General features: G+C 38.7%; 1 pseudogene; it reads right to left on the bottom strand.

Annotated features, from left to right (window-relative positions):
- Positions 1 to 2,551: 2,551 nt before the first annotated feature.
- On the bottom strand, positions 2,552 to 3,632 carry LOC149167496 (calcium uniporter protein 3, mitochondrial-like; annotated as a pseudogene).
- Positions 3,633 to 9,407: the final 5,775 nt, after the last annotated feature.

Here is a 9,407-nt window from a genome sequence, read left to right on the forward strand (position 1 = left end):
TTTTATTATATGAAATGCAAGTGCTGGAATTGTTTTTGAATTGCATTGACTTGAAGGAGGAGCTCATCCGGATCGTCAACGGATTTCAACAACAGCGTTTTGGAATAAGGTGTAATTTAAACACTTGTATTTCATGTTGTAAAAGGTGTATTTAGAGAAAGATCACTCCATTTTGTCTTGTTTGTCATTAGAATGTCTTAGACTTCTAGGAAGGTCAGTCGTGTCCGCACCCTTGACAGATTCCGGGGATATGCAGGCTATTATCACAGGTTTATTAAAAACTTTTAACAAATTGTTGCACCTTTATATGCTTTAACTGGAAATGTTGATTTCAATTGGTCTGACAAATGTGACACAACTTTTACATGTTTAAAGAAGCTAGTCTTGACGACATCGGTATTACGTGGACCAAACTGGGAGCTTCCTTTTCACATATCCATGGATGGACCAAATGCATCTATAGGCACTGTCCTCAGTCGGGCAGAGGAGAGGAAGCCTTATGCTATATATTATATTAGCAAAAAACTCACTCCTGTAGAACTTAACTGATCCAAAGTTGATGCAAAGATAATGGATTTTCTTAACTGATCCAGGCACCTCATGGACAAGGGACACCAAGTTCCAGTGAATGTGGGAGCTCCATTGGCACAACAATGGTTTCATGGCTCAAGCCATTTCTTTTTAGGACCATGGAAGGCAAAGTATCTATGAGCCACTAGACATGGTGGAGCGTTAAAATAGGTTCTTGATATCACTTGTTTCCTAGCTAGTCAAAATGTAAGCAAGGGGGGATTAAGGAACATGTGCTTGTTGGTTCCAAATAAACGTACATTAAGCTATATGATGAGGTGTGTTGCAACAATTTTCCTTAACCTCTCTCTCCTATACATGCCTATATCTATAAAAATAAATAAACTTAATAACCTAATTTCCCTGGGTCCAACTCTATTTAGTTAAAATCTAATTCTTAATATGAAAAGGACCCACATTTTTTTGACGAGTCTTAAAAAATTAATTAAGAAATCTCTTGCTTTGATAATCATAGGTAGAAAAAATCTCTGAGATTTTTTTTAACAATATATTAAGAGCATTTTGATATTCTAATATAATAAAAATACTAACTTATTCAAAAACATACAAAATATTTAATAATCCTTAAAATTCCAAACCTAAAATATTTAAATATTTTGCATTTTTTTATAATTGAATACATATTAAAAATTTAACATTATAAAAACATTATCATTATAAAATTACTTTTATTAAACAAAGAAAATAGTGTCTTAAAAGCAACCAACAATAAAATCTAAGTTGCAATAATTATAGAGTCCACTAAGTCTGGTATGTAAAAGCTTAAACACATTAATAAAATAAATCTCAGGCAACTCATAACATGTGACCTTTTAGAATTTTAAAGGAACAAAATCCAAAATTGAAAATATAGTCCTTTTATATGTAAATGCTTATTAACATAAAATAAAATTAAGTAAAAAAAATATTTTTTTAATATAATTTTTTAAATAAATAAGGAAAGATGAAATTATTATATAATCAAAGAAAGATGAAATTAGTTGCAATAATTATAGAGTCCACTAAGTCTGGTATGCAAAAGCTTGAACACATTAATAAAATAAATCTCGGGCAACTCATAACGTGTGACCTTTAAGAATTTTAAAGGAACAAAATCCAAAATTGAAAATATAGTCTTTTTATATTAAATGCTTATTAAAAATAAAATTAAATTAGGTAAAAATAAATATTTTTTTAAATATAATTTTATTATAATTAAAGAAAGATTAATTATCATATAATTAAAGAAAGATGAAATTATTATTCTAATTTGATAGTTGAGGTGCTTTGCCTAGATAATGAGGAAGTGACGTGTTCTCTTTCCATTAGGATTTACATGTTATGAAACTTCAGATTCTTAAGATAAAGCTAAAAGAATAAACTACTTCATAAATAAAATGTGTAAAAATGTAAACACTAGTTTTGGAAAAATTATAATCATAGCGATTATTTGATTGAAAATGGTTTATTTCTATAAAGTTGATAAATGTTAGATATATTTTTAAAAAGATAATTTTTATTATAATTAAAAAAAATATTTGTTATTTAGATAAAATTATTATTTTAATTTGATAATTGAGATAGTTAGCCTAGATTTATTAGATTTATCTTCTTTCCATTAGAATTTACATTTTCATGAAACTTCAATTTCTTAAGATAAAGTTAAAAGAATAAACAATCCCATAAATGAAATATGTTAAAAACCTAAACATTAAGCTTAAAAATTTATAATGATAGTGATTATTTCATTAAAAAGCCTTTATTTCATTAAAAACTAAAGTTGATTAATGTTGAATATATTTATAATACTAAAATAATAAAATTATAATACAAAAAAAACACTATGTGATTTAGACATGTGAATTGCCTTGTCTAGTGACTTTGAATTATTTTAGTTTACCATATACAAATTCCACAGAGGTCGAAGATGCCCTAATTATAGTATCTAAAGTGTTCGACCCACTGCACATAGTCAAGAGTTTTAGGAATTTGGTTGTGGGCCGGAAGGATTTTTCCTTAATTCTCGTTCTTCCAGAGGATCCAAGAACCCCTAAAAATTACCAATAGAGAATGTTGAGTCCATGGCCTTGGTGGGATTTTTGAAGAGATTTTGCAGGTGGGTGAAGCGTTGGAGATCGAAGTTTATTTTTCGCATGAGTTTTTTTTGCTTGGACTTGAATCTGGTCGTGAACCAACCTTCATAGGTGGGATCCTTGCAGGTAACAATGAAGAAAGCATATACGCATATCATATAGAAAGAGCCCAGATGAAATTATATGGGCTCCATGATGTCCCAAGAAAGTACCCAGAATGTGAGACGAAGCAGTTTCGCTGTCTGCAGAATGAGGAATCCCAACCCAAAGCAGAACTCCATCTGAACTTGTTTCTGAGCCTTCTCATCGATGATGCCTTTGTGTCTGCTTAGTTGCTTGAATTCCTGTATGCGAGGATCGTCTCCTGATGGCGGACCCAATGGCATCACTCTGCTTATAGCTCTGGTGACCTGTTCAGATAGGACCCAAGAATTAGAGAAAAAAATTAATAAAATTTAAGCCATTTATATTTTCTCTTTTTTATTTTAGCCGTGGATTTCAAGAATATTTTGGAATGAGATAAAGAGAAGCAAGAATATTTTGAGATGGTATTGAGAAGAGTAAGTCAAAAATTTATCTCCAGTCTGTCCAATTCTAGAGTGTTTTTAAAATGGATAATCCAATATTAAATTTAGCAAAAGCATTAAACTATTTTGATCAAAAATATTAGTTTTAGGAATATTCTGGAATGGTAAGACTTAAATGTTCAGATAAGACAGAAGAATTTGAGTAAATAGGATCTACCCTCTCAATATCAATGTCCTTTGTGCCCTCATTGCCCTCTAGATCGACCACTTTTCCCTTTTCCTACGCGGTTGGCTTTTCTTTTCTCTGATGTTTCCTTGCTGACTCATGCACCGAAAACGTCTTCTTATGTTTATCCTTCTTCGGCTTGGGAACCTCCCCTGCCAGCATAGGCTTCGGCCTAGGCGACCTCAGTGATTTTGGCATTGTTGCGGGCACCTCCATACTTACGACCTTAGGGGCAGCTCCCTTAGAGGCAATAGACCCTCCAACACTTGCAGTTTCCACAAAAAGAAATGACACTGTTAATAAGCTGTTGGGTTTCCTCAGGTAACCTGTCAAGCACAAAACTAGTGACCAAGTATTCAAAGAATGCACAGTTCATGCACACCAGACATCACGACACATAAACTCTCAGAATGAAAAAGTGTGTCTCGTTGGGTGGCCATCTGTAATTTAAAGGCAAGTTTGAATTCAAATTCTACTGTTCCCCCCAAAATCCACTCATAAATGCTAGATTGGCGGCGTATTTTCAAAGATCGCGCTCTTGAATTCAACCTTAAATGTCGCCCCCCCGCTCCTCTTAGCCATTTTCTCACTGTCAAATCATGAATAGTGACAGTAACGATCACTTTCTGGCTATGATGTGCGGTCTCTCATCCTGTAGCACAGCTCCCTTCATGCGTCTGCTGACACTTTGACACCCGTCTATCCTACACAGGCCCCTCATCATGCAACTCTACAACCCGGGCAATGTATTTTATAGTCGCGTGCCTCCTTGCAGCTGCCTAGAGTGCTAAGACTATGCTACTGTCATATAGTCATCTGGGCGAATCCTCGGTGTATGGCTTCAATCGGTTGCCATTTACCTTTCCGGGAAATGGATCTCCTTTCAATTTCACTAGCTGAACTACTCAACCATCGGTAATCTCCTTGATCACATATGGCCCCAGCCAATGCATCTAAAATTTTCCTAGAAATTTATCAAAATTGCTGTCATATAATAAACTAAATCTTTTACCTTAAAGGTGTGCAGTTTGATGTGCCAATCGTGCCACGCCTTTTCGCACTCCTTCTGAACTTGCTAATGGAATCCAACCAAGAATCTATCTTCCTCCAGCTCTGTCAGTTGTGCGAGCCTTTATTCTAAGGCTCTGCAGTCCGCCATTCCTATGAAAGCCACTATGCATAGGCTAGGTACAATGTATTCCATTGGCATCACAACTTCTATGCCATAAACCAACCTGAAAGGTGTCTGTCTAGTCAACTTCTTACAAGTAGTTCTATAGGCCCATAACACCACTGGTACGCACACGTCCCAATCATTCATCTACGCATTTCAAACCTTTGTTAGCGCATTCTCCAATATCTTATTAAACACTTCCACCATCCCATTAGCCTAAGGGTGATACGACATGCTCTTTTGATGATAAACTTGGAATTCTTTTATCAGCGCGCTGATTGTTTCATTAAGGAAGTGTGTACTGTGATCACTCATCAACACCTTCAGGCAACCAAACTTGGTCAGCACATATTCAAACAAGAACTTTGCTATTGTTGCCCTTGTACAATCCTTTACATGCTGTGCCTCCGCCCATCTAGTCAAATACTTAGTCGCAGTGATGATATATCGCACACCCATCTTCTTTCCTGGAGGCTGAATCGGTCCTACAAAATCAATTGCCCATTTTTCAAATGGTTGCAACGACACTTGTGGATTCAGAGGAAGCTCATCCCTCTATGATGGCACGCCTATTCGGGGACATGCATCGCACGCCCTACAATATGCTTTTGAATCCTTATGTAGTGTCGGCCACCACAACCTACTGCGTAAAATCTTCTGTGTTGTTGTGTTTCCTACATAATGGCCTCCTGTAGCCCCTCCATGAGCTTCATCTAGGATTCTTCTTCATTCAAACTCAAGTATATAACATCGCAATATCTCATCTGCTCCCATCTTATACAAGTGACCTGCAATAACAGAAAATTCTGCTGCGCGCACCACCAATTCCTTCTTTTGTTGGCTGGTGTACCCTTCTGGAGTCGTTCCTTTAGTTATAAAGTGTATGATGTCTGCAAAATGATTTTATGTTACGCACACTGCTAAGATCTACGCAACAGGAAACCCATCCTCTAAATTGGTAGGCTCTTCCCCTATTTCAATGTGCGACAAATGATCCGGTCCTGCATTCGATCGCCCTATATTCACAATGACTTCGAAATCATATTCTTGAAACAATAGTAGCCATCTGCATATTTCCCCCCAACACAGGCTTGTTGACTAGGTACTTTAATATAGAATGGTCTGTATACATCTTGAAGTATCTACCTAGAAAGTAGTGTCTCAACTTCTGGAGTGCGTACACCATAGCCAACCCTTCACGCGCTGTATTCAAATAATTCTTCTTAGCCTTAGATAACTTCCTGATTGCAAACGAGATAGGGTGTTCCAACTCTCCCTCACCAGCATATGTCAGTACTGCTCCCAGTGCAATACATGGCGCATCCACATGCACATGAAATTCCTTCTTCCAATCCGAGAAGACTAGGATTGCCACGGTGACCATATTTTCTTTTAACACATCTAAGCTCCACTGAAATTATTCATTCCAACAGAATGTAGCTCCTTCTTCAATAGTTTTTCCATCGACACGGTAATCTGGGCATAACTCTTGATGAACTTTCGATAATAACCAGTATGCCCCAGCATTGCGCGCAACTGTTTAACACTTCTTAGCACCTCCAAATTGATTATAACCGCAATCTTAGCTAAATCCACCATTAATCCTTATCTTCATACTACATGACCCAGCAAGATTCCGAAGGGAAATCAGAACAAACATTTCTTCAAATTTAGTGCCATCTGATGCCTCCGGCATGTATCCAACATCAAGCGTATACTAGCTACATGGTGTTTTACCAGCCCAAACACCATCAAATCGTCAAAGTATACCTCCAAAAACTTGTGAATGAAGTCCTTGAACACCGCGATGACTACACGCGAAAAGATTGTCGGCGCGTTTTTCAGTCCAAAAGGCATTACAGTATACTTAAAGCATCCCCATTCAGTCACGAAGGTCGTCTTACTCCTATTTTCTGGTGTGATCTTGATCTGATGGTACCCCAAGAATCCATCAGTAAATGAATATGCTTCTTGTCCTCCTACATTATCCAACACTTCATCAGTGAACGGAATTGGAAAAGGATCATGTACACAAGCATCATTCAGCTTCCTGAAATCTACATAGATCCTTATTTCATCCTTCTGCTTCTTTTCCTGAACTACCATGGGACTGACCTAATCAGACTCCTCCACTGGTTCAATGATTCCTGTTGCCAACATTTTTTCCAATTCTAAGTGAACCCTTTCTTTGTACTTAGGATTGAGGCGATATGGCCTCTGTTTCACAGGCTTTGCTTCTGGTTTCAATGTTATCCTCATCACCCCTAAATCGCCTATTATCCCTTTCAAGTCTGAAAAATTGTAGGGAAAAAATCCTGGTACTTGTGGAGCAATTCAATGGCCTTATCCACCGTAGCATCATCCCCATAGTCCCCTACCTTCACAAACTTCGACTCCGCCTCCGTCCCAATTTTTACTTGTCTCATTTTCAGCGGTGCAGAGATATCTAGATTCTCTATCTGCGGCCCCTCAACATTGTGGTGACCTTTTGTCTCTGGGATATTAATGTTCCTTGGATCCTCCTCTTCTTCTTCAACAGTCACATTGTAGCACTCCAACGCATGGCATAGCTGGGTGGTCCAATCTAGTTGAGTCAAATCCAAGGGATCCTGCGGGATTTTGAAGATCGCTACCTTAACCTCCTGCAGTGCTTCATCAATGCACTTGAATCCATCCTCAAAGCTGAATGTCATCAAGAATCCCTATCTCAAAATATCCCATTCATCCGTGCCATGGTAGAGCTCTGTCTCCAAGTACAAATTCATAGGTATTACATCCAAGGTGTGACAAAACAGATGCACCCACTCCGATTACGGTTCTGCTCCATAAGCATTGGTCCATTTGGTTAAGTGATCGCGTGGATCACTCCTCCCATTATATTTATCTGTCAATCACATCTTTGGGCGACCAAACTACACCCTCTTCAATCTTCTGTATTTGCACCATCCATCGAAATTGTCTTTATGCGTACCCCACCATCTTGCAGGCGTAGCGCGCAGTGCCAAGTCCAAGGCTTGGAAGCAATGCTTCTCTGGCAATTCCCTTTCAAATGCATCCAAAAATTTGTCAATGTTAGTTAAACCATCATAATAAGGCAGACTTCTTACCTCTAATGACATAGCATAGCGATTTGGTCATCATATTACATCATTGCGTAGACACTTCGTGCAATTTATTCTGCCAATGTTCCAATTCCTCATCTGAATTTGATGTGTAGGAGCTTTTGCGGTCCCATGCAATACGTCCATCAGTTTTTGAATTAACCCAATCTTGATCTCGCACTGTTATCTTATAAATCTGGTCCAAATGATCATCACTTTCATAATCGTAGGCCGGTTCAGTATAGCGTGGTCCTTATGCAGGGTCCAACGGTACTACTACGCGAAGCGATTTTCTTTCAAATGGCATCGTTCGATTCTTCAAATTGATCACCCCATTCATGTCGATAGCCCAGTCGATCCTAAGGAGCGCGGGGTAGGGATTGCTGTCATCGGCAATCTCTATTACTTCAAAATCCGCCAATGTGCTCACGCCTTCGATATCGACTGTCACTCCTTGTAATATTCCCATGGGGATAATCTTTTACTAATTCATCATCCTTAATTGAATAGGAGACCATTGCAGCGCAGGTCTCCCCATTCTCTTCCATGTCTGTTTCGGCAAAACATTCGCATCTGACCCAAGATCTAGAATAACTTGGTCCATTTCATACTCTCATATTTGTGTGGTAAGCCTCATCTCACGCCCTATTCTTGCCTTATGCTTACCAATTTTCCTGACCACGCGTGATCTCTCAGGAGCATTACCAACACATTTATTGATCAACTCCTGTAATCCCTTTACAGCCTTGTTATCGTGTAGCAGCTTCATACAGGTCTCCAAAAAGGTAGTAAGCATGGATGGGTCCATTTCTTCAGACTACTTATCCTGACTTCCTAAGGTAGAAGCTTCAGTGAAGCTTTTCTTTGCTTCCATGAAGGTTTCCTTTGCGCACTCCAAATCAAAGTCAACCTCCTTTTCTAGAGCTTTGCAGACCCATTCACCTTCTTCAGGCCACTTTCCCTTATCTTCACCGGTTGTCATTCCACTTCACAGCATAATATTCACATTGGGATCCTCTTCGTGGGGTTCGACCCTCATCATCTACAGCTTCTATGTAGGCTGCTGAGGTTGTGTCCTGTTTTCACGCATCTTAGCTATTAATATAGGGAAGTCTTCTGTCGCGTGGTCAAACTGAGTAAAGTATCAACATGAAAGGTGCGTCAAGTTTGTGCATTCTCGTGCATAGTTTCCCGGACCTCCACAATTGTAGCAAATAACTTGCCCCCGACCTCGTGTAGGTCCTCCTCCACCTCGGCCTCATCCACACCCCTGATATCCTCCTTGCGCTACCCTAGCGCCTTGATCTGGAGACTAAGTTTCTATCTACATTTGATACGCGGGCGTTCTCTCCATCATTAACTCATAACTATGGAAATTGTGCTCATCGTGACCTACTGATTGGTAGAAGTTTCAGAAGAGATGTTGCGGTGTCTGTAGAAATTTTTGTAGCAAGTGGAAATCATCTGTCACATGTTTTCCAGCTACCTGATAGATATCACACCACAGCGCGGTCCTTGTACTTAGCCCTGCTTGAGCTTCCAGCCTCAGAGGCATCGACCCTCCTCCTGCAACATAATTCGCGAAGACAGGGCAATGATATTTATCATGCCCTTGACTCTTACATTTCAAACACCAAACCTCTTCACGCACCTCTAGCCGAGCCACTCTATCCTTCTTTAGACTTTGGAATTCTAGGCAAAGGTTCTGCAACTTCG

Source organism: Pinus tabuliformis, chromosome 5_1, assembly GCF_031772625.1.
Source record: "Pinus tabuliformis cultivar Carrire ecotype Pingquan chromosome 5_1, CPIR1, whole genome shotgun sequence".
Taxonomy (NCBI): Eukaryota; Viridiplantae; Streptophyta; class Pinopsida; order Pinales; family Pinaceae; genus Pinus; species Pinus tabuliformis.